Here is a 23,861-nt window from a genome sequence, read left to right as displayed (position 1 = left end):
AACTGTCAAAATCGCAGCCAACGGAGCTGACAACTGGGGAAACGCTTTTCATTTTCCCCCCATTTTCGATCAGTACGAATGACCAGCCAAGACCCCATAAGCCGAGTGGTGGATGGCAATATGTTGGCACAAATATTTGTCCATTTGCTAGTCGTCGAATCTGCCGTTTGTTATTCATGTTGTGTGTCCCCTCGGGTGGGGTCCTGACTTTCTCCGGGTGTCTGGTGTGGGCCCCCAGGCTCCGTGTTGCTTAAATGGCGCATAAAATAATAATAACTTCATTAGCATTCGTATTCTATTTATTTGCACACTTTTAAACGCACATAATTGCATAATTTTGAGTGCCGGGGCCGCCCGCTCGGGTCGACAGCTCAATCGATGTGAAAGATTTTTGGGCAAACCCAAATTCATGCGCCTCCTGGGGGATTATTTTCATTTTGACAGGACACGCACATACACAAGCATAGCCGGGATTTGGGAGGCCTGTCGAGGTCCTTTGGCCGTAAGCCGAGGGCATCCAGTGGCAGCGGTCCATCCCGGAATGAAATATTGCCAGTCCTGACAAATGCTATTTGCCCAAGCCCCCCCTGGGTGCAGGACATGGGTATTCCCCCCCACCGCGCCCCAAGTATGTTTGTGTGTAAGCAATAAAATGAAAAATATCTGAACTTTGGCAAAAAGCGCACAAGGATATCAATTCCCCGAATGCCAGAAATGTGTGTCTGTGTGTATCTGTGTGAGGGAGTAGTCAAATCCAACTAGAAATCAAAATCAAAGCAATAAAATGGAAGAAGCGTGCACGAATGTCGATGGAGAAATAGCTAGCAAACACCTCCGAAGGGCTTGGGATATACTCCTGCAAGTTTTCGACAAAGTTGAGGGGCAGCCGGAACAGGGCCGGATCTGCTACCAAAAAGGTTCCGCTTCGTCCGGACTTTTAAAGGGAATTCAGAGTTACACGTATTTTACACGGTGGGGTAATTATTTACGACACCCGCCCGAAAGTATGCACCGAATATATATCGGTAGTGGGAAGAGGTGGGCGCCAAATGTGAAGAATTTGAAATTCACTGTCGTTTTTTTCCTGTGACCCCTCCTGGAGAGGACACCCAAAGGGATGCCACTTATTTGCCTTTTACTTGAATGACTCGTTTGTCGTGTCATCGAAATAATAAGCTCTGCCCGGCGTATCCACAGGAAAGCAAAAATTACCAGTGTCAAAGTTATACAAAGGTCAAATGGAACATTATGGCTTTATTTTGCGCCTAATAAATCTCATTATGTCATTATATACCGCCTACCCGACCCAGCAACCATCAGGAAGGCTCCTTCCGCCTGTGTGTGTGTGTGTGTGTGTTTGTGTGTGTGCTTTGGAGAAGGTAAAAAGCTGCCTAAAACAACCGACAAGGAGAAGCAGGGAAACAAGAGGAGCAACCACCACCACCAGCTATGGGCAAACGACATGCCAATCAGTAATCAATCCCGCACGCACATTGACAACGAGAGGACCCCACCAAAAACAATTTGCAGAGGCCCAAAAACAGCAACTACAACTACAACAGAGAAGGCAATAAAAAGTTTGTGGAAAGAGGAAGAAGCAGCAGCAACGCCGACAAGTGAGACCACACGACGGCACTGTAAACAAATTGGAAAGAGATAAACATACATAACTGCGCAATATGGCGTCACGAAAGCAAGGTACAACCATAATAAGGAGAGGCAAGCAAGAAAGCATTCTCTTTTAGTGTCATACGAGGCCTCAGTTGCCTGCATCTGTGAGAGAGAGGGACCTTGCTATTACTATACCCTGGTGCAACTGCGCAGAGAGAAGAAAAAAAGCCGCCATTTAAAAACATTCGCTCAGAGAGCGAAGCTGAGTTGTGTATATGCATGGGAATGCCTTTGTGTGCGGACGACTGAGTATGTGTATGTGTTGGAAACCCTGTTCGTTGCCAGGCCACTCTCGCCTCTCAATTTATGCGCGTTTGTTTTCTTCTTCGCTTCGTGCCGACAGCAACGGTTAACGCTGTCGCGAACTGTGAAATGCTGTGAAAAACATACAAAATTGTGTGGAAAAACACCTACAACTCAACATTTTGTTCCCATAATTTGCGTGCTAAAACAAAAGATTTACCCAGTGAAAATAAGTATGTAAAATCGTTCAATTATCGCCGAGCCATCTCGATGGAAATGTGTTTTACTTGTGCATTCAATTCAATTTAATTTAAAGCAGCAACTACAGAAAGTGTTATTGCTCTCTCTCTCTCATCCTCTCTTTCTCGATCGTGAGCGATCAATATGCATGTGTGTGTACGTGTGCGTGCGTGTGTTTGACGTAGTCGCGTCGCGGTTTCAGCAATTAACCCAAGCGGCGTAGAAATGCCAAAAACGCATTAAAAATTATTACTCGTTGCCGTCTGTCATTCACAAGAAGCAGCAGCAACAACAGCGACAATCATACACAAGTGCTATTTGCCGCTACTCATAAAACAAATTACCCACTTGGGGTCTGACTGGTATGAGTGTGTGTTTGTGTTGGACCGTGTGCGTGCGTGTGTACATATGTGCATGGGTATGAAAAGAGCAGCGTAATCATCGTATTCATTGCCTTGGCTCATCATCATCATCTGGTAGCAGCCGAAAAGAAAAAATACTATGCACCAATACTGGTGCAAAAAGTAGTGTAAGCCAAAGCCGCCACAATAGTAGTAAAAAAAAAAGGAAGAGGAACGAGAATGTGGCACTGGCAATATGTTGCTGCTGGCAGCAAGAAGCAGAAGCTCCATCAGTCGGAATAGTACCGGAATAAAATTACTATACAGCTTGGCCCCAAACTATGTGTGTTTGTGTGTGTGTGAGTGTGCCTGTCGTTTCTCTCTCTCTCTCATAGTCAGTAGCGGGGGCTGTGTCAGTGCTTGTAAATGCGGCGCATGTGCATATATATATATATATATGTGTGTATATATATATATATACGCATGTGTGTATGTGTGCAAGAGATTTTTTTTATGTTTCGCACAAACATTGCGGTAAAAGAACGCCGACAAACGTTCGTCGCTCCGCTGCCGAACTCGTCGTTTCGCCGCTCTCACTAATTTCTGATTGTGACGTCTGCGCGGGCGCGTGTGCAAGGTGAAGCGCTGGGCTGTCGTCGGTTCGTCGCGTCGTCGCTCTGTCGGTCGGTCGGTCGGTTGGTTGGTCTGTCGCTCGTTTGTTCGTTCGGTCGCTTTGTCATACAACTCCCCCGTGCATTTTTTTGTGCCCCAAGCTCTGTTCACCGACTCGATACCCATACCCATGCCCACATACACACATTCATATATGTACATATGTATGCATGCATACGTACGTACGGGTGTGTGTGTAGCAGCTTCTGTTCTCCGGAGCAGGCAATAGAGCTTGGACACGCGTCGCTGTCTCTGTCTCTCCCTCTTCCCATCCCGCTTACTCAATGTGCCGTTTTCTCGTATTTTTGTACAGAAATAAGAAAAACAACAACAAACCTCATAAAAAAAAGTTCAAACATTTGTCGCAAAAGGAATGAAAAAAGTGTCAAAGCAGTGAAAAAAAACACGAAGGAAATTCAGCAACGGCAGAACGAGAAAGAAAAAAGGCCGCACAAAGAGCCAAAGAGTTTGGCTGTCTCGTTCTGGCCCCCGCTTACATAAATGGAGAATAATTCTTGAGATTGCTTTTCGGCAAAGCCAAGCAAGCCAGCAGCAAACTCGAAACGGAGGAAAATTTTGTGGATTTACATTTTCCGTCTTCCTGGGCGAGCAACCGAGCGCCCCCTGTGTGTGCGTCTGTGTGTGTGTGTGTGTAAGTGTAAGTGTGTGTGTGTGTGTGCCTGGCGTTTCTTTTGTGGATTATTACGCCCTCTCGCACACTCTCTCTCCCCCACTCACTCACACTCACACTCACCTAAGAGGAGGAGAGCGAACAGGCCAGCAAGAAGCTGCCAGAGTCCTCGTTCGCACCTCGCCTCGCCACACAGCTCTTCATCACCTGCCCAACACCGCCCCCCTCCTCCTCATCATCATCATCAACCTCTCCCCCACGTACGTTCCATCAACTGGATGCTGTCTATGAGAAAGGAACGAGCATATCAAGAGCAGAAATTGCGATTATTTTGGATTTATAAAAAGGTGAGCATCCTCTAGATCTGTCTACATATCCATACATACATACATACATATATTCGCGTACATGTATATTTTTGCAGTCAATTTATTTGTACAAGTCTGTCCCAAGTCTGTCTTAAACTGGCTCTGACTCTGACTCTGTGGTGTGAGGGAGATGGCTAGCTCACAGAGCTACACAGTGCGAGAGCGAGAAAGATAGTGAATTATTTCCAGTTTGATTAATTGCCGCACGCCACTTACTGCCGCCGCATGTCCGTACTCTTTCCACACAAACACACACACATACACACACACACGCATTTTCCAAGCTAATGCCAATTAAGGTGTTTCAATTTATGCCGATTTGCAATTAAATGAAGTTTTTATTGTTTTGCTGAGCGATTACCGAATTGAGAATGGGCCATTTTGGAGATTTATTGATGAAAGTGGAACGAGGAATAGCAAAAAAGCGGTACTCTCTCTCTCTCTCTCTCTCTCTCTCTCTTTGCCTTTGGTTAGGAGCCTTCCCAAGTGTATCCGACGGATATGCTTTCGATTGGATAAACATTTTAGTGCAGTTCCACTGTAAACATGCCAAAATTGTTTATTTAAACAACTGTTCAAGTCATACAGATACAGATATACATACATACATACATAGATACATGCACACACCGAGACACAATTAAGCGTCTATTAGGCAAAAATATTTCACACAAATGGTCGGTTCAGCCCGATCTGGGCACCGCAACAGCATAGAGCGAGGACCAGTCCAGTGTTTCCAGTGGCGCGCACAATCGTGACGCCAACTTAGTTACGGTCATTAGCACCGGGAGCAACAGCGATTGGCGCTCTGCTCGGTGTGCATATCCCCCAGATGTACTGCACAGACATTCGTACACAATAATTTGTCACACTGCGCTGTGGCTGTGGCAAAAGCAAAAGCAACGGCAACGGCAACAAGCAATATACGATAGCAGCAGGCCAGACTCTGGCCGACACGCTCGCCAGACACAGTGGGACCTCCAATTACCGACAGCCGACTGCCGACAGCCCCACTACACAGTCCCGGGAGTTTCACTGTAACCGCAAGCGACACAACCAGGCCAGAGCCAGAGCCACGTTAACCGACTTTTAGTTTTAGTTGGCCTGTTTGTGCTGCCTTTTTGGCCAAAGAGGGGGACCACTATGGCCACTATTTGATAGCGCGGGAAAATGTGTGAATTGGCTGACAAAACATTATACAAATATAATTGCAGAGCTCATAATTGGTAGCATGGCGGTGGTGTGTTGGCCTGGGGGGGGGGGGGGGACACACACACAGCTACTGTGCTGAGAAGCCCCACCCCTGTGTGGGGGCCCAACCCGATACGATTACAACTAATTGATTTGTTCAATTTTCATAGAAACTGTGACAGGCTGACAGTGACAAATGCTGGCTTCCCACCAGGCCCACAACCGCCCACGCCCCCGCCACCGCCCCCGCCCCCGACTGTGTGTCTGTCTGTCGTCCGCCCATGCAAATTAGCAGCGAGAGAGCTCCTCCATGTTTGCCATTTCAATTTCAGCCGCCCCTTTTCAAATAATCAAAGTGGATTTCATTCATTGAAACCAAAAAAAAAAAACAAAAGTATTTATGTTTCACGGCAAATGCAGCCGAATGCGCCATAGAACATAAAGAAACTATCATCAAACTATTAATAAATGGCATCAAATTTGCACAAATACAAGATTTCACATTCATGGGAAACGGCAGAGCCCCGGATGGGGCACCGGCACGGGCACGGGCCTAGGCAGGAACGGTTGGGAGGGGGGATGGGGGGGGGAGGCAAAAACAAATAGCCGGCAATCAACAAGAGCGTCATTAAAAAAGCAAATTTCTGAACACGCTAAACACATGTAGAGGAGAACAGCAGCGGCAACCGGCAACCAACAGAGGCACAAAAAACAAAGCCACAAAGGGAGGGGAGAGTGGGAGGGGGGGACAAAAGCACCAGAGGCACGAAAGCGTTCCACGTTCACTAGATAATGTGGGCCAGCCAGGCGGGCGGGGGGCGGGCGGTGGGGGGAAGATACGAAAAAACACAAAACTCAATTCCCATCACGAGAAACGAGGCAAATTGATTGTGATGATGTTTTCGAATCCGAGACTTTGACTTCACTGGGTACACGGTACACTCACAGTCGTGTATCTGTGAGATACGGCCTGTATCTGTATCTGTAACTGTATCTGTATCTGTGTGGGTTGGGCAGCGGGTGTCGTGTCTGTCGGGCAGTCAGCCGTGTAAATGAATGCTTTCGATAATTAATTTATGCCTGCCTGCCTGCCTGCCACACGGGGGAATAAATGATATTTTATACAGAGGAATCAACAGAAACCTCCATAAAAAACCACACTTAATGTGTCGCTTAAACAAGCTTTAATTTAATTTCATTTAATTTATGCACACAATCGTATTTATTCCACTTTCGTGCAAATAACTCAATTTAAACGATATCCTTGCCGAAGGAGAGGCGGGCGGGTGGTTGCCAAAACCTGAATAAATAAAAAACAAAAAAAAATTAATTATAAAATGTAAATATAGCAATATCACGATGGCGATAATCTCAATAAATATTTATACATATAGTTACCGAAATTCATAATTATTTCATAGTTATTATACATATACACTGAGAGAAAAAATGCAACTTTTGGAAGGTACTTTAAGCGGAACAAGAATTTGCAAAAAAAAAAAACCAAAAAAAAAACTTTTTTTTTATGTCTGCGCACTTTTACAATTTTCATTCGACATCTGCAGCACCGAAATGTACAAAAACTAAAGATTTCCAAACAGAATTGTACGACCTTTCGGGGGATTTTTTATCCGTGTCGATAGAGGGGACATACCAGAAGATATAGCGACCCAAAGTTGAAGACTTGTATGGCCATTTCACCTTCTTTCTCATAGAAATTGTCTATGATGGATTTTGAAATCATTTCAACATGACAGCCCCATTTCGAACGTTTAAATTAAGTCCAAATCAAAGTGTTCTTGGGGCTTGGCGGGGCACAGATAGCACGCTAATTGAGTGTCGCACTCGAAAGTGTCTTGCAATTTGATAAACGAGTTTGAATTCCCACAACAACAACAACAACAACAACAACAACAACAACAGACAGCAGTAACAAAAAACCCGTGGGGATTTTTGAGTTGTTTATGTGTTATCGGAGTTGACATTTTTTGTTGCTCTACACTCGTATTTATTCGTATTTTGTTTTTGCAGCTACACGCGCCGCACCGAAAATTTTTTGCTGCCAAAAATAGCTAAATCTAAATTTAGTCGCAAAATTAAAAGCAAAGCAAAGATTATTCGTTTCAGGAAAAAAAAAAAAATGCTATCTACATTCCTTAGTCTTCGTGGCGAAGCGTAATACTCTCTAAATCTACCCAGCCAGACCGAGGGGCGCTGCCGCAGGACGCGCAACCTGCAGATACAGATTAGACTAATATTTGAGGAACTACGAGAATGGTAATTCAAAAAGAGGATGAAAATTAGTAGTAGATAATGTGTAATACGGCAAAGGGAGCTATAAGTCGAGCATCTATAATAATAAATCCATCTACAATATGTATAACGATAGCTTGAAGATCGTCAAGTAAAGGTTGTAAAGTCCTTATGGCATGCAGTGCGAGCGAGAGAGATACATATATGGCTTGGGTTTCCAGTTGAGCTGGGATCCAAATGAAGGATTGTTACGCCGTTAATCGACTGATAGCCGGAAGACGTGTCTGGCCACACTAGTTTTATCTCTCAAGCTATCTCTCTCACACTCTCTTGGTAGCAAAGTCTAATGTCCATAGGCTTCTATTACAGAGGTTATACTCCCCCCCCCCCCCCCCAAAAAAATACCATAGGTCGTAGGATAAGTCTTTTATGTCTCGATATACTCATAATTTTGGGTAGTACCAAATATATTTCATAATGAAATTTAATAAATAGATGATCTTCTGCTCTAACACCTTCCAAGGCAAAAGTGTATTCTATTCCCCGAAAAACAAAAAATGTATCTCTTGGATCGGGCATTGGCTTTGGCTTTGGCTTTGGCTTCGGCGGTTATTTATTTCGTGAGTCGCGCAAAACTCACTTTGTTTATTTGCCTAGCGGCTGATTTGTCGGGTCTGCTGTTTTTCTCTCTCTATTTTGCTTTTTTGCTTACATTTATTTTTGCTTCGCTTTGCGGCTGTGCTTCTTCGGCTGCGGGTGGGTTCAGGGAGGGGTGGGGGGGAAGTCCATCAAGCACCAGCAAAAAGCGTGCTTCCCCCCCCCCCCCCTGCTATACGTTTTTGGCGAGTTTGTTTGACTTCTCCCTCCCCACTCCCCGCTACCCACTCCCCGCTGTTTCTCTATCTGTCTCTCTAAATACCAGATAAGCATTTGCAAACCAACAACAACAACAAGAATGAGAGCGCCTGCTGTGTCCGTCCGCAATGCTACCGTGCCCCCCCCCCCCACACCCCCTCTCCTCTCTTCTTTGCTCGCTCTTTCATTTTTATTTTGATATCTTTTATGCTTCTTTATTTGGTGGGCTTTGGCTTCCCCGCAACGCAAATGAAACTCTCCCCTGCCCCCGAGGGTATTACTGGTGCCATCAGGTGTATGCCACGGACCACAATTGTGCGGTATATCATAGGGTATCAAAGACATCGACTTTGAAATATGGAAATAATCAAGCACAGGGCGAGAGAAAGAGAGAGAGCGACCTTTCGGTCGAGGCCAGCTGGATGATCGACTAGAGAATGCCCTGCCTTTTGGACTACATCTGCTTCCAAAAGATACTTTGTGGGAAATGCGATCCACAAACCATTGACCCTAATCGAAAGATTCTTAAATGTGCCCCAATACATATCTGGCATTGGGGGGGGGGGGGGGGACACCATACCATTTGCTTCTGGTGTTCTTCTGTCACTCCGGCATACCCTTTCCTTCCTCTCAGATCTCTGCGTGTGGGGGGCTGGGGGGCAAACCCCCCGCTGCTGTCTGGTCGTAAAAAGATTAAACCATTATTATTATTATTTTTCCCTGTGTGTCTGTGTGTGTTTTTGTTTTTTATGTACCGCACGTTTATTTTTGTACTCTTTGTGGATACATACATACTTACTCGTGTATTTGTATTTAATTTGTTTTTTTTTTTCCTACGATACTTTTTCGGTTTTCATTACAAAAATATGGGAGTGGTGGGGGAGGGGGGCTTGTCTTTTTTTTTTGTAAATTGTTGAATTTTCTGCGATTTTTTTTATGTTTTTCTTGTTGCTGATTTGTTTTTTTTTTCTGTAATTTGTGTGATTATCGTACATAGATCGGATAGGAGTTAAACTTGTATAATCGTCATTAACCATATGATTATTATGGCCATTTGCGTGAGGGGGAGGGGGGGGTGCCATCAGGGCTCCATCAGGGCTCCATCAGAAAATTGCTTAATATGGCAACGACTTGCTCCGGCGACGATTTGTCGATGAATTTCTGATGTTCTTCGATACCCAATATCCAACAGAGCAAAGGGGTATATTCGTTGGAGCTCTTGGCGGGGCTTTCCCCATAACCCCCCATCCACTGGAGCGTAATGGGTATCCCCTAGTGCTAATCAGTTTTCTGATTTATTCAACTATTAAATAATTATTGTAATTTATGTGTGCAAAAACAACAATCGGGAACCAAGGAAGGAGGGGCAGAACAAATTAGTTGCATTTCAATTGGCAGCGCTGCAGGGGATGGGGGTGGGGGGGTTCATTCCATGGACCATGGATCGCCGCGATTGACAAACGGTATCCGTCGAGCGGGGATCTCTTGGGTGGGGGGCAGGGTGGTGGTGGTGGGGGATTAATGGACGCAATTTGATTTCATTTTCCAACTGGCAGTTTTCCAGTTTTGCTATGGCCTCTCCCCCCCTCGTCGTCAGCTTAGATTAATGAGCCTCGAATAAAGCAAAATAAAGAAAGATCGAACCGTTTGATACCCTAACGATATGGCCCCCCGATATACATATGTATGCCCCTCAGTCAGGGTATAATGAAATGCAGACACTCGCGGCTGTGCGGCTGGCAAAACTTTGAATATTTTAACAAATATTTACACGCCTCGGTAGATGGATGTGGGGGGTGGGGGGGGGGGGGGGGGGGTGTGTGCCGTGCAGTGCGGCGCACTGGGGGAATGTCAATTTCGCACTTGATTGCTGGCCGTAAATCAATAAAAGGCGAGACAGAGACAGGGAGAGTGAGAGAGAGGGACGGGTAGAGAGAGTGGACTGCCGCGCTTTTGCCTAATTAAGCGCATCTAAGACTCTGCAGCTACTGCCACACACACACACACACGCACACCACTAATACACTAACACAGTGATATTGTCTGTGCACGTTTTTTGCCTGTGTGTTTGTTGTTGTTGGCCATAAATCGCGTGCCATTTTAACACTTTTGACGTGCAGCAATTGAAAATTGCGAAATGGCTTTTTGCTTGGCTTTTTGCTTTGTGCAGCCGCCAGAGGGGGCTCCCCCCACCCCACAAAAGCAAATTAGCTGCAACGTTTTTTTTTTTGAGGTAAAACCAAACAAAATAAAACAGCAAAAAGTAGAAGAAAATAAAGCGAAAACAGCAAAGAAAACAATGCCAAAAAGGCTGTGAAAACAGACCCCCCCCCTACCCCCTCGACACTCTTTGGCACAGGGTATATGCAATAGAAGGTGGGGTGCAGAGAGAGATCCAAGTGCACTGTGCAGGATGTGCGTGAGAGAGAGCCTCCTCCTCCTCCCCATCGATTGGCATCGCTATCTCCTTGCGCACCAATAAATTTCGAGGCTGCCACAAACTAAACACACACAGGCAGTACTTGTGGCAAACGAGAAATGGCAACGGCAACGGCAAATTGTTGCCACAAATGGGAGCAACAGCAACTGCAAAAAGTATCTTTGTATCTTTGTGTAAACGAGATTAAAGCTAATGAAAATGACCAACCACTCGCGCAGCTGATTCGGTGTTAATTTTTTTTGCTGTACATTTTTTTGTTGTTGTTTTTTTGGTGGCTACTTGGAGTGCTTGTGGCAACTGCAACTGTTTGTTCACTGGCAGCTCCATAAAAAAAAAAAAACTGTGCTGAGAAATTTGTTGCATGCTGTGTGCGTGCGTGCAGCTCGACTAGCCGGGCCAGCCAAACTTGCAACTTGTTTCACAGCATGCCAACGGCCATGTTGCAGGAGTCCCAAGTGGGGCCACAGCCATACTGCCACACAGCCACATCACTTAACCGAATTAGTTTCAATTGCACATTCTTCAGATGCCGCTTGGAAGTTTTGTGGCCCGTGAAAACCAGTTAACAGCAAAAGTGACTTGTCTCGGATTTCGTTTTTCTGTTTTTTTTTTCCTCTTTTCGAATCGATTTCTTTCACACTGAGTCCGTCCCGTATCGGATTACAATTTGTTGCCCCCCCTACCCCTACCCCTACCCCTCCCCCCTTCCGGGTTGAAGAGTGTGTCGGCTGGCAATTAATCAAAAATACGATCCACAATCGCATGCTTCTTTCTGGTGTTTTTTGTTTCTTTGGCTTTTAATGCACTTTTAATGGCATTGAAATGTTTCCGCCTCGATCAGATGTTTACGAGGCTCAATTAAGCCGGAGAACAGATCCATTTGCATACTGTGAGCCACCCTATCTAACCCAGCAGATCCCACCACGGTGCTCCTCTAACCGAGCACGGATTTACTTGGAAGGGAGCCATGAAAGGCAGTGAGAAGTCGCCCAGTCCATATTCAATATATTGCCAGCTCTGGCTCTGGGCTCTGAACTCTGGGCCCTGGCTTTCATTGTCAAAGTTTTGCCTCCAGCAGTGGATCCGTCGTGGCGTGGCTGCCACTGAAGTTTGTGAAGGGCCCAAAGAGTAGACACACACACACACACACACACACACACACGCGCAGACTTTAGCAACTCTACAAGGAGCAACTTCTCTTCTTCAGTTCTCGCTCCTCCCCATCTCCAGCTTCTTGTGGAGGGGAGAGTGAAGGAGAGAGCGAAACTTTGTCGTTTATATTTCGCTTCCCATTTGGCAGTCCTGCCCTGTGGCCCCCCTGTGCATCCACTTTTTGTTTAATATTAATGTGTGTGTCCCCCCCACACCCCCCTTTGTGCCTCTCCTTCTTTTCAGTTGTTTTCCTTTTGTTGTGTTTCTTGTGCCGAGTGAAGAAGTTCTCTTCTTCGTCTCTTCTCTTGTCTTCTCTGGTTCTTGCTTGTGTGTTTTTGTCTTCCTCCTTTTTCTTGTTGAGTTTCTTTTTTCAATTCAATTCCCCTGACGCTCCCTTGCTCGTTCGTTCATCTACTCGTTCCCTCTCTTTCCGAATTGTTTGTGCTTGCTCATGCGAAATGTATGCTTGTGTGTGTGCCTGTGTGTGTGTGTGCGTTCTCTTCTTCTTTGCTTAATTCTTGCCTCATTTTCGTGGGGGCCATAAAATGCGAATTGTGTTTGTTAATTCATTATTTTACCTACCCTCACCTCTCCCACTGCCCACGTAGTGACCGCATTTCCCTCGTTGGCTTTTCCACAACACACAACGGTGTGTGTATTCATTAAAAATACAAAATCATTTTCCTTGCTGTAAATACGCGCTTAATAAAGCGCTCAAGCCACTGCTGCTGCTGCTGCTTCTGCCGCTGCCGTCGTCTCTTCTCTGGTTAAGTCTGCTCGCGAGTGGAAGGGAGATGGCACAAGGAGCAGAGCGGATGCCGCACAAAGCAGAGAAGAGCGCAAAAAAAAAAAAGAGAATAAAGGTGAAGTGGTATTAAATTTCATATGCGTCGTTGCTCTTTGGCTCAATGTCTTGTAGCCCATTATCTGATGAGGAGTGTCGGTTCGTCGGTCGGTCGGTCGGTCGTCGGTCCGTCGGTTCGTTGGTTCGTTGGTCTGTCGGTCGTTTCGTTGTTTGTGTTCGGGTGTAGGGAAGGAGGATGAGAGCCAGAAAAGAACACTTAAGCCTGAAATTGGCAGCTATTCGCTTTTCTGCCTGGCTTTTCTGCTTCTGCTCTGCTTCTCCCTTTGCCGTTGCCGTTGCCTTTGCCTTTGCCTTTGCTTCGATTCTCGTTTCTCCCTCATCATACCCCCCTCTCTGGCCGCTACTTATGTCTACTTGTTATTGTTCGACATAATGGCAAAATATTGTATTGCCAACATTTTTTCTCTCTTCTCCATGCTCCTTCTATCCTCTTCTTCTGCTTGGCCTGCTCGCTGCTTGTGTGCTTTGATACCCTTGCCTTGCGGAGGGTAGTCTGATTTTCCGACGGAATTCTTCATTACAGATGTACCAACAAATACGAGTAAAGCTGCATGTGAAAGGGTACAACAAATGTTCTTCTTTTCTTTTACATATTTTTTGCTTTGCCGCAAAGTTTACGAAGACATCGAGAGAGGGGAAGAGAGAGCGAGCTCACTTGACAAATGACTGGAGTAGAACTTGAGTAGAGCATGGCATCCGATACCCGGTCCTTCCCCTTCCCCTCGACCCGACTCGACTCTGTGCTCTGCCACCGGGAGCGAACAATGGCAATAAAGTGCGTTAACTTTTTGGCAGACAATAGATTTTATTTCTGGCACAGACCAAAATGGTTATCCAGCCAACAGTTGCCGTTCCGAGTCGAATGAGTGGAGTGGAGTGGAGTGCAGGAGGGTGTATTGAGGGCTGAGGGCTGTGTGTGTGTGTGTGTGTGAGTGGAATTGTTTTATTATTGCCTTCAGGCATTTCGAATTGAATGCACGAGTGGGTGTACATGTGCCCTGGTGGCCCCGTATATACATACACATCTACATACACATCTACATACATATCTACATATGTATAATGTAGAGAGATGTGACAGCTGCCAGTGAACGGTGACTCCTGTGGTCACCATTACATACCCTCCCCCCCACCCTTCCGAAAAGTTTGTGGAATTTGTGGAATACCATCCAATCATGATCTATGCAAATAGGAATATGTTGGAGTATCTATTAGTTGGACCGGCAATGAGGGCACCGCGCCTTGGTTGGTCCTGGCTCTTCTCCTGTTCAGAGCCACTGTCCCGCCCTCTCTGGTCCCCTCAGCCATTGTTCGCAACTCTCTCTATTGGGATTACTTGAGTTGATGCCGGCGCTTTGTTCTCGCCTAACCACACAACAAACCAACTGTCCCCCCTCCGCCCCACCATCCTTCTACCAGTCATGCAAGGTATATTCAATACAAGGTTTGCCTCTCACTCTCTCCCTCTGAGGCGTGTGATAGTGTGGCCCTACCTTCGGCTTCATGCATCCTGCATTCATCCAACCATCCACATCCGTGGCTTGGCATGGCACGGGGTCCCCTCCGCATCTCCCTTCGTCTCGTGTTGCATTTTGCAACTTGCTGATCATTTTACACACTTACCACAGTTGTTGTTGTTGCAGTCGCTGTTGTTGCAGACTCTTAATATGCTTTTAGATATGCATCAGCCATATCTGTGTGCCACAGTGTCCGTGGCCGTGTGTGTGTGTGTGTGTGTGTGTGCAACTGAAGACGTTGCCAACATCGTCGTTGTTGTCACTTCTTCTTCCCTCTGCCGCTCTCTCTTTCCCACTCATTCTCTGCTGTTTGCTGCTGTCTTTTTGCCAGTATTTGTGCATTGAGCTGGAAACGCGCCAGAGACCGAGACTCCAAACTCCCCACACCCCTCGGGTGCCCCGCTCCCCCCTCGCGGACATGACTGGGCCAGCCAGAATGGCGCAGCACACAATTTGCATGCCAAACAGCATACAGAATACATATCGGACCCCGGACCAGAGCTCCAGTCCCCATCCCCGTCCCCCCATCTGTCCCCGTCCCCCTTTGCTGGTCTCTGATTCTTTCCATTCGCTTCGAGCACTGGCTGCCACTTGGCCGAGAGCTCCCTTCTTGGTTTTCTGAACGTGGAACGTGGAACGCGGATGATGCCAGCGTGATTCGTGATTGAAAGAGGGAGGCGGAGGCATCGTGGGTTGAAGGCTGCTTCACGGACTAAACGGCGGAGATTGATCTTTCTCTTCGACATTTGCATGCATCATTTAAGCCCGGAATCGATGAATGTTTACCGAAAAAATTCACGATGCCATCTCTAGGTACAACTTGTATCGTCCCCCCTCCCCCCACCCCACGGGGGAACATGCCTTTTTCCATCGACTGTATTGGCATTTTACTTATTCATGTTTTCTCGACTGCCGTTTCGCTTATTCAATATCAAATGCGATGTGCACGTGTGCGAGTGTGTGTGTGGATGAGGATGCGGATGCGGATGTATTTGCGGACACTTGAGTGGAGGGAAAGAACCAAAACCGGAGCCAAATCCGGATATGTACTAGCATTGAGCCGTAGACAAGGGAAAAGTCAAGGGGCTTCAAGTCGATTCAATATTTTACTCGAGTGGGCACTCCGGTGGGTAGTCCGGGTACCGGGTACGGGTACGGGTACGGGTACGGGTCCGGGTATCGTGTACGGGTACCGGTTCCGCGCGGGGATTGACTCTGCAGCAGCTGCTCCACGGTTTCCCTTTTTCGCACATTGTTGAAGGAATTAATCTGCAAATCAATTAATTTTCACGGCACTTGGGATTTTTTTTTTTTTTGTTGCACTACGCTTCGCTGGGAATCGCTGGGCGGCGAGTGGAAGGTCCTGGACCTAAGTCCTGTTACCCGAACACTCAATCAAATGAAAATTAGCATTTAATGCGCCCGAAAGCCAAGGGATGGCGAGGAGAGGAGAGGACCGGGGCCGTTCCCTGGGGACGCGAGCAACCAACCCTCTTGCGGCCAATCCTCCTTGTCCCCCGTCCTGCTGCCGGGGAGGAAACGGAAATTGATTGCAGTTTCAGGATTGGGACAAACCCTCCTTATACCGCATCCTCATTCCCTCCCCACCTCCTGCTGTTGCTGCTGCTGCTGCTGCTGCCTGACAAAAGGTGTCGGCTATGTAATTATACGTGCCTCATTGTCCTGTGCCCTCCCCTGTCGCATCCCTCCCCTTGTTTACTTATTAAGCATATTTGTCCTGTGTCCCCCTGCTGCCTGCTTTTGCCGCTCCTTTGTGGCTTCTTTCTCTTTACGCGACAGCTGCGCACATTTTCCCCTCCCCCCCCCCCCCCCCCCCCGCACAGTTTTTTCTCATTCCTTTGGCAGAGGGTCCTTGCTTCGTTCGCCTGGACTGCTCCTTCGCCCTGGCTGGGCGCTGATATTTACAACAATTATCTGTAATTAATCCCAGCGACACATTAATCAACATCTTTCCACCTTGCCCCCAGCCTCTCCCGCACGCTCACCTTTCGCGGTTAATTATCCGAGTGGCTTGCACCAGGGAAGGGGAGGGGGCATGGCAGGGCAGGCTGGCGCATAATCTAATTAAGTGGCCCACAACCAGCCTCCGCCCTGGCACTCTGGCTGTGTTTTTGCGTCATAAAAATACACAGAAAATGAGAAAAGAGCTGACGTCTGGCAGTGCAGGATGTGCCACAGGAGCGGCCAGTACGGGAGAGAGAGAGAGAGGGAGTGGAAATAAATGAACAGAGTAGAGTCTGTCCCCCAAAAGGCTTTACATGGCCAGGACGTGTCGTCAGTTTGTCGCAGTTGATGCTCCTAAATGATGCCCCCCTTCCCCCCTTCCCCCTCCCGGTGAGAGATTCCGGAAAAGGGACGAAACGAAACGAAACGCAACTCCGTGCTAAACAATGGGAGACAAAAAACAAAAACAGAAAAAAAACACACATGAAAAGCATACATTACACGCTCGGAATCCCTCGAGGGGGAAACCAGAGAAACAGTAAACCCAGAAGGTGGGGTGGGGAGGGGGAAGGGTTGGATAATGTTGTTGGTTCACATGTCGAGCTTCGGTTTTTTTCCCTCTTTCATATTTTTGTAGGGAAAACGAGCGGGGAACGAGGAACATGGGCAAAGGCATGGCAAGGGGAAAAGGTGAGGGTACGAGTCCTTGTAGAGGACACTGGCAGAAACATATAAATTCTCGAAAATTCAAGTACGATTAGACGGCTTTCGGTGAGAGATTGTTGTTCTTGAATGCAATATATGTATGTATGTATTTCCTCTCATTTGTTGCTCCTTTGAGAAGAATTTTTGCTGACAAAATTTGTAAAAAGAATTCTGGAAATTCTGCTCTTCTGCTACGGACTCTGGATAAATATTTGCCGTAGAATAGGAACCAAGCCTGCCACTTTTTTGACCAGGAGATCATTTAATTTGCAAATTTCTGCCGTTCCCCAGGGTCGGGCCAGGGCCAAATATTTGCACAGAAAGGCAGAAGGCAGAAGGCAGGCGGCATGCGGCAGGCAAACAACAATAAAAGGGGCAACACGCGTCGCATTCGGAGAGACTCTTAATGCCGGGCGAATGCTACAAATCTGTTGTTGTGTTGCCGTTGATTACGGTAACCGCATCTCCCCCCCCCCCCCCCCCCCCTCTCCCTTTATGGTGCGTGCAGCTGTCTGTCGAAAATTCCATTCGGATTCCCCCCCTTTTTTTTTTTGCATTTAGACCGAAAATCCAGTCAATCAAAAGCGTGCGCAAATATCCCAAGGGGGAAAGTCAAATTTGCCTGCTATTCGGGCATTTCCCATTCATTACTTATGCGTAGACAGTCGTGCAGGGAGTGGGGTGGCGGGGGGGAGGGAAAGCAACCCTCGTTCAGGCACAGCAACCCTTAAGTTCCCCCTGCTATGCCTCTGCCTCTGCCTCTCTGCCTTCCATGTTAATCGTTATTTTGGCACTCTGCCACCGCTCCCCTGCCGACCCTTCGCTGCTGCGTAATCGCTTTTCGCCATAAAAATCTAAGAAAGATATTTCCAGAGTCCCAGGGTCCATCCATTTCTGGCGTAGCGCGCATTTTCAAATTATCCTCAATGAAATTATGAAAGCAAGAAAAAAAAAGGGTCTCGTCTGGTCCTCTGTCTGTCCTCCGCCCAAGAGATGCTGGGGAAGGGGAAACAAACCGCTTGAGTCAAATATTTTTGATGAGGGTCATAATTATAATGGAACAGGTCTCGCATACAGACAAACCCCGCCCGAGACCGAGCCCAAGCCCAAGCCCGAGCCCAAGAGTCGTGCCATCTCCCTTCTGCACTCCGTTGCTTCGTTTCGTTTCGTTCCGTTCCGTTTTCGTTGTGATGCGAGATCCCTTGTCTCAACACTTTTGTCGGCAGGGCAGGGGAAGCGTCGTATAATGCATGATTCATGCTCTTTCCCTCTCTCCCCCCCCTTTGCTTTCAAGCATTAACCCTCGGCTTCTGCTTCTGTTACTCTCCTTCGTTGCTCGCCTTCTTCCCTGTGCGCTGCATAAAATTGGGGACCCGATGCTCGCCCTTTCGCACGCTGTTTCGTAGTGGGTGGGGAGGGGGTGACGTGACGAACAGGATTTGGCATAATTAAAATAAATTTTAAACGATTGCCATGCTTTGATTATACCGTTGCAGAGGTAGGGAGAGGGAGGGAGAGAGTGGGCTACTGTCGAATGCTGTTTGTTTGCTGGAAATTGAAAAGTAATGCCACTTTTGTCACTATTGGGTTTGCCCTTCAGGGCAATTATCTCTCCCCCATCTCTCACACTCGCGCTCGCGCTCGCTCTCGCTCAACCTCTCCCTCTCCCCTGCCTGGCTGTGTGTGTTCGTGTGAAGTGCGAAGCGAAGCGAACGTGGATAGAAGCTGAGTGTGCGGTGGAAGAGGAGGCGAGGGAGGTGTAGAAGTAGGACCTGCAATCAAGTCAAGTTGTTTTATGACCGTATGGCTGGCCTCTCGCTCGGCTTCGTTTCGTTTCGGTTTGTGTTTCGGGCTGCCCGAGCAAGGTATATTTGCCAGCAGGTAGGCCAGTGCTGAGAGTCAGCTTTTGCTTACTCCTGGCTGGCCTTACCTTCTTCCCTGTGTGGTGCACCCCTCAGGGCAGGTCTTCTGGTTCACGCCACAAATCACAACATCGAGTCGAGTCGAGTGGAATGAGAGGGAGAGTGAGACAAGACACCTCTTGCACAGCCATTAACACGCAAAAGGAGAGCAGGCCTCCTTCTCCTACTCTGCCCCGCAACCACTCCAACCCAACCTTCCACCTCCCTTGCGCCGACTACTTTAATAACAAAGTAAATATTGTTCATTAGTAAATATTTACACGCTCGTCGCATGTTTGCTCATATTAAATACTGCTCTGCCTACCCGAGGGGGGGGGGGGGGGGATACCTTCTACCTCGACTTGGACTCGAGTGTGTGTGTGTGTGCGTGCGTGCGTGTGTGTGTGCTGCTGCACTGCTCTCCTCCTTCCCTCCCGCCCTGCCGCTCGTTTGCTCGTTTATTTATTTATGTTTTCGTTTATTTATTTATGCGCATTCGTTACGTTCCCCCTCCCCCACCTCAGCCGTTCGCCCTATCTAGAAAAGTGCCTATCGAGCTATTAAACATTTATCGATAAGTTTTTACAGCTGTCCGGGTGGAGGGAGCCCAGGAGTAGGGCGGGGGGAGAGGCAGAACTGTTTGCTCTGCGATGTGCGCCTGTGTGTGTGTGTGTGTCGCCTCTCTGTTTGCTTTATAATTTATGTGCATTCCCAATGAAGCATTTACAACACGCAGAGCCACGCCCCAATTGCCCCAAGAGTTTTTTTTGTTTCGGCTGCATATGCCACAGGGCCGGCGATGGATACCCCCTACATGGAGAATTCACATCCTCGAAGGGGGGGGGGGGGGGGGGTCTCTCTCCTGCAGGGTATGCCATGATTCGAGCATTGCCACCGTCCGGCCCACTCCACGTCGGTTTTCGGTTGATTTGCCGCGTGTCACTTGCAACTAATTGCCATTAGGCGCCGCTAAATAATTTATGCGACACAACAGAGAGCACATGCAACACCAGACACGCCAGCCACGCCAGCCACGCGGCAGCCGCAGCAAACGGCGAAAACAACGAAAACGAGCAAAATTCGATCTTGTCTCGTTCGTTTGTGGCATTAGTGTCATAATTTATTTCCATATTGAGTTTGCAGTTTGCTTTTGGCCAGCCCCAGGGGCACACACGGGGCACGTTATGGCGCTGCAACATGCACAACACGAAAACTGAAAACGAAACGAAATTGCAGCAGCCACAGCCGCAGCCGCAAGAACGAAACGCGTTTTGCGGCGCCGCAGCACAAAAACCAAATTGTAACCAAATGCGGTCCGTTGCACGGACTCTGTCGAAGCGGAATTGGAATGGAGGCAGAGGCAGTGGCAGTGGCAGTGGCATGGACGTGACGGGACGCGACAAGAGGGGACGGGACGGTCACTTGAATTGAAACCGCAACGGCGGCAAAAACCACACGCCATCAGTTCCCCCACCCCAGCCCGCCCGTGCCCCACCCCACTGCTCAGCTCACAGTCTGTTGCCTGTGTCCGAGCACCCTCCGCGGGGCATGTTAAATGCAACCGAAGCAACGAAGCGTGCAAATCATGTTAGCCCCTGCCCCAGCCCCGCCCGGCCACTGCCACTGCCACAGCTACGGCCCGAGCCCCCCCTCATCATCTCTCCATCATTCAGCCCCTGCCGTGCGCACTCGCTATTCCCTCCCCCCTCCCCCCTCCCCTCTCCAGTCTGTGCACGCTTTGCAATGCAAACGACCGCAGGGGTCCATATCCCAATGCCATAAAAGGTCGCCCTCTGTCTACTGCTGCTGCTGGCTACCGCTGAGTGGTTAGGGGTAGGAGGATGCCAGCCAGGGGGAGTGGTCTGATGTTGGTGGTTCAGTGAAGTGCGCTGCAGTGGGGTGGCAATCGCATGGACACGACGCACAATGTCAACATAAACAGGGGGACAGCACTTGAGTGCTCCTTTTTTCCAGTCGCTGGAATTGATCGGAATTGTTTTCCTCTCAACGCATTTATCAAAGATTATTTAATAAAAAAAAACGAGAAATAGGAAAGGACAACCAGAATCAGGGAAAAGGTGACAGATTGGAAAATGTCTACATCTGAATCTGAAGAGAGCAGAACTCGGTTGCAAGAAAATTAATCACCATTAAAATTGAGGATTATTCTCAGACGTCGTCACCACATGTGCTCTCTTTCGAGGACCATCGCTCTGTCAATATGCATGCAAGCGCGAGAGCCGAGAGAGAGAGGGAGAGAGAGTGGATGGTCCTCAGCACAGCGGACGACGGCACCTTATTAGAAAATTCATTTTGCTCGCTCAAAGACGATAGAAGAGCGAGGCTGGGAAGGAGGAAAGTCCGATGGAACCACTTTAGCTCCAGAAAGTAAATAAATAGGAAATAAAATGGTTCGAAATTGAAATCGAAACCAAAGGAAAGTGTATTTTCGCTGAACGAAACCCCAAATTTACCAATCAGATGTACCGCTCTCCTCTGCTACCAATCTATCAATTAAGTCACACTCTACATACGTTTGGTGGCACTCGAGCGTGTGACGCTGTGGCGCCACAGACATAAAGCTCTCTCTCTTTGTCTCTGGCCCCGCGCGCGAGCCTTTCGTCGCCAAGTGACATATTATTAAGCATTTAAGGCACTCGAGTGTGAAATTACCAACAAAAATGTAGTAAATGTGTGGCTAATAAACAAGCGAACCGTAGAGGGAGGAGGGTGGGTAGAGGGAGAGGGAAATAGCGGGTGAAATGAGATTAAAGCGTCGAAAGAGCAGCACAAAAGCAAATGGAAAATTTGTCATTTATAATGAATGCGTGGCTAATATCAATAATAAATGAACGAGCCGAGCCGCAGAGCCACGGCGCTGCCCACTCTATTCTGTGGGTGTGGGTGGGGGCATGGCCCCCACAATCGAAAAAAAGCCAATTTAATGGCCATAATTTCGGTGCTGCGGCTGCCGTGCTGTCTGCTACACAAAATCAAATTTAGCGACATGAAAGCACGTCATGAAACGAGACGAATGGAATGACATGAAACGACAAGCGAACAAGTTAACAAGAGCAAACAGCTATACAAGAGAGAGGGAGAGAGGGAGAGGGAGAGGCATGTGTGTGACAAAGACCACCCGCAGAGCACGGCAAAGAACGAAGAGCACGAGGGGGCGAGCCCGCAACACACAGAAATACACAAAATCACCCATTGGCATGCCCTCGCAGGGAAGGGTATACTCCGATTTGGCTCAGAAGAGGCACACAATCAGAGACTATGCAATTCCACTTCCAATATTCGTTCAACGAAAGGGATACTGGTGCTATCCATGCTCTACCCCCACAACCCACTGCCTCGTCATGCCCAAGACATGCATTTTGTTGGCGAGACGCAGGAAGGGTATTAAAAGCTTCTACCCCAGAAACCATACTTTGTTTCTGATTTTTTGGGTTCACTGCGCGCCCCAAATAGCATATTTCTCTCCTCGTCATCAGCCGCCTCTCCGGTTGGGCCTTGGGGGCCAGAGGATGATGCCAAAAGTGCTTTCAGCTCGCTTTGAATAGCGACCATCGTTTGCATATAATAATTCCACATGTTTTTTTCTCCACCGTATTTTTTCAATTCACTGAATTTTCATTGATTTGATTTTTATATGAATTTAAATGTAATTAATTAATATTTCAGGCTGTGTTGCGTTTGTGGATGGACATATTTATTAATTAACTTTCAATCTGATTGTGAAAAACCCCTAATTGCTTACTTTTCACTGTGGAAAAACTCAATTGAAACTTGGAAAAACGTATTTTGTTGCGCAAACGTCGAGTGCAGAATTTTCATAATATTATTACGATTGTAATTAATTCTTTAACAATTTTTCGTACAGCGTTTGACTGTGTTTGAAGTTCAGGAAAACTAAAAAAAAAAAAAAAAATATTATTTTGTATCTGTGAAGATGTCCAATTTCCATTTGTAGCCGTCATCCAAAGCGGCGGAAATTCTCAGTGACTTCTCAGTGACTCCTGTTCTGCTTCGGCTAACTTCGGCTGCCTCTCTCTCTTGGATCATCGTCGGGAGGGCACAAGGCACGGGAGGAGATACAGCCATGCTCCGGTTATCGCAAAACGCAAAATCGACAAAAATCGTTGGATTGTTACGATTTAAAAACTTATTACTACAAATCAATTCCAAATATCACATAAATGCAAATCGATATGAGCTGGAACCAAATATAAACATATTTGCTGATGTTTTAAGTTTTAAATAAATAAAAATAACAACAAATGGCGATAAAATATCGATAGCAATAGCTGGTGATGGATTATAGATTACAGATGTCTCGTCGGTTGCTTAATTAACGATTAATTTAACCTGAGCATGGCTGATACACTGAGAGTATTTATTCTGCAAATTGCGAATTAATCGCTTGTCGATAGGCAAAAAAGGGAATCCCAGCCATTTGCCAGCAAACTAAATGTCTAGCCAATATTGTGCATAAATAATAAACGCACCGAACGGTGGGGGAGGGGGGGGGGGGGTTGGGGCTGCGACGAGTTATTTGCATAATTAATTTCCAACGACGGCAACACGGCGTATGAGCGATAGCATCGGGTAGTGCATAAATCAGGCGCCCAGACACCGCAGAGCGAACAAATCGATCGAGTCTTGAAGTAGCAGCCGGCAGTCTCTTTTCTTGGGCCCATTGTCTGCCGCTGCCTGGCAGTACAATATTTATTAACACTTTTGGCCAGGCCGGAACAGGCGTCGGCCATTGTTATGCCAGCTAATTTGCATATTCAAATTGATTTTTACCTTCCGCAAAGCCCCCGATGCTGGGCGGCACGCTCCCCT

The 23,861-nt window shown here is 47.4% G+C and overlaps 1 protein-coding gene across 1 annotated transcript in view; it reads left to right on the top strand.

The window, feature by feature from the left end:
- The first annotated feature begins 3,029 nt into the window (after positions 1 to 3,029).
- The window catches only part of sbb (scribbler), a 74,087-nt gene continuing 53,255 nt past the window's right edge, over positions 3,030 to 23,861 (top strand). Inside the window, exon 1 of the mRNA XM_004444245.3 lies at positions 3,030 to 4,145. The gene's annotated coding sequence lies outside the window, so the exon portion shown is untranslated. The remainder of the gene's footprint in view (positions 4,146 to 23,861) is intronic.

The sequence above is a fragment of the Drosophila pseudoobscura genome, chromosome 3 (genome assembly GCF_009870125.1).
Source record: "Drosophila pseudoobscura strain MV-25-SWS-2005 chromosome 3, UCI_Dpse_MV25, whole genome shotgun sequence".
Taxonomy (NCBI): domain Eukaryota; kingdom Metazoa; phylum Arthropoda; class Insecta; order Diptera; family Drosophilidae; genus Drosophila; species Drosophila pseudoobscura.
This window is presented reverse-complemented; position numbering and strand designations above follow the sequence as displayed.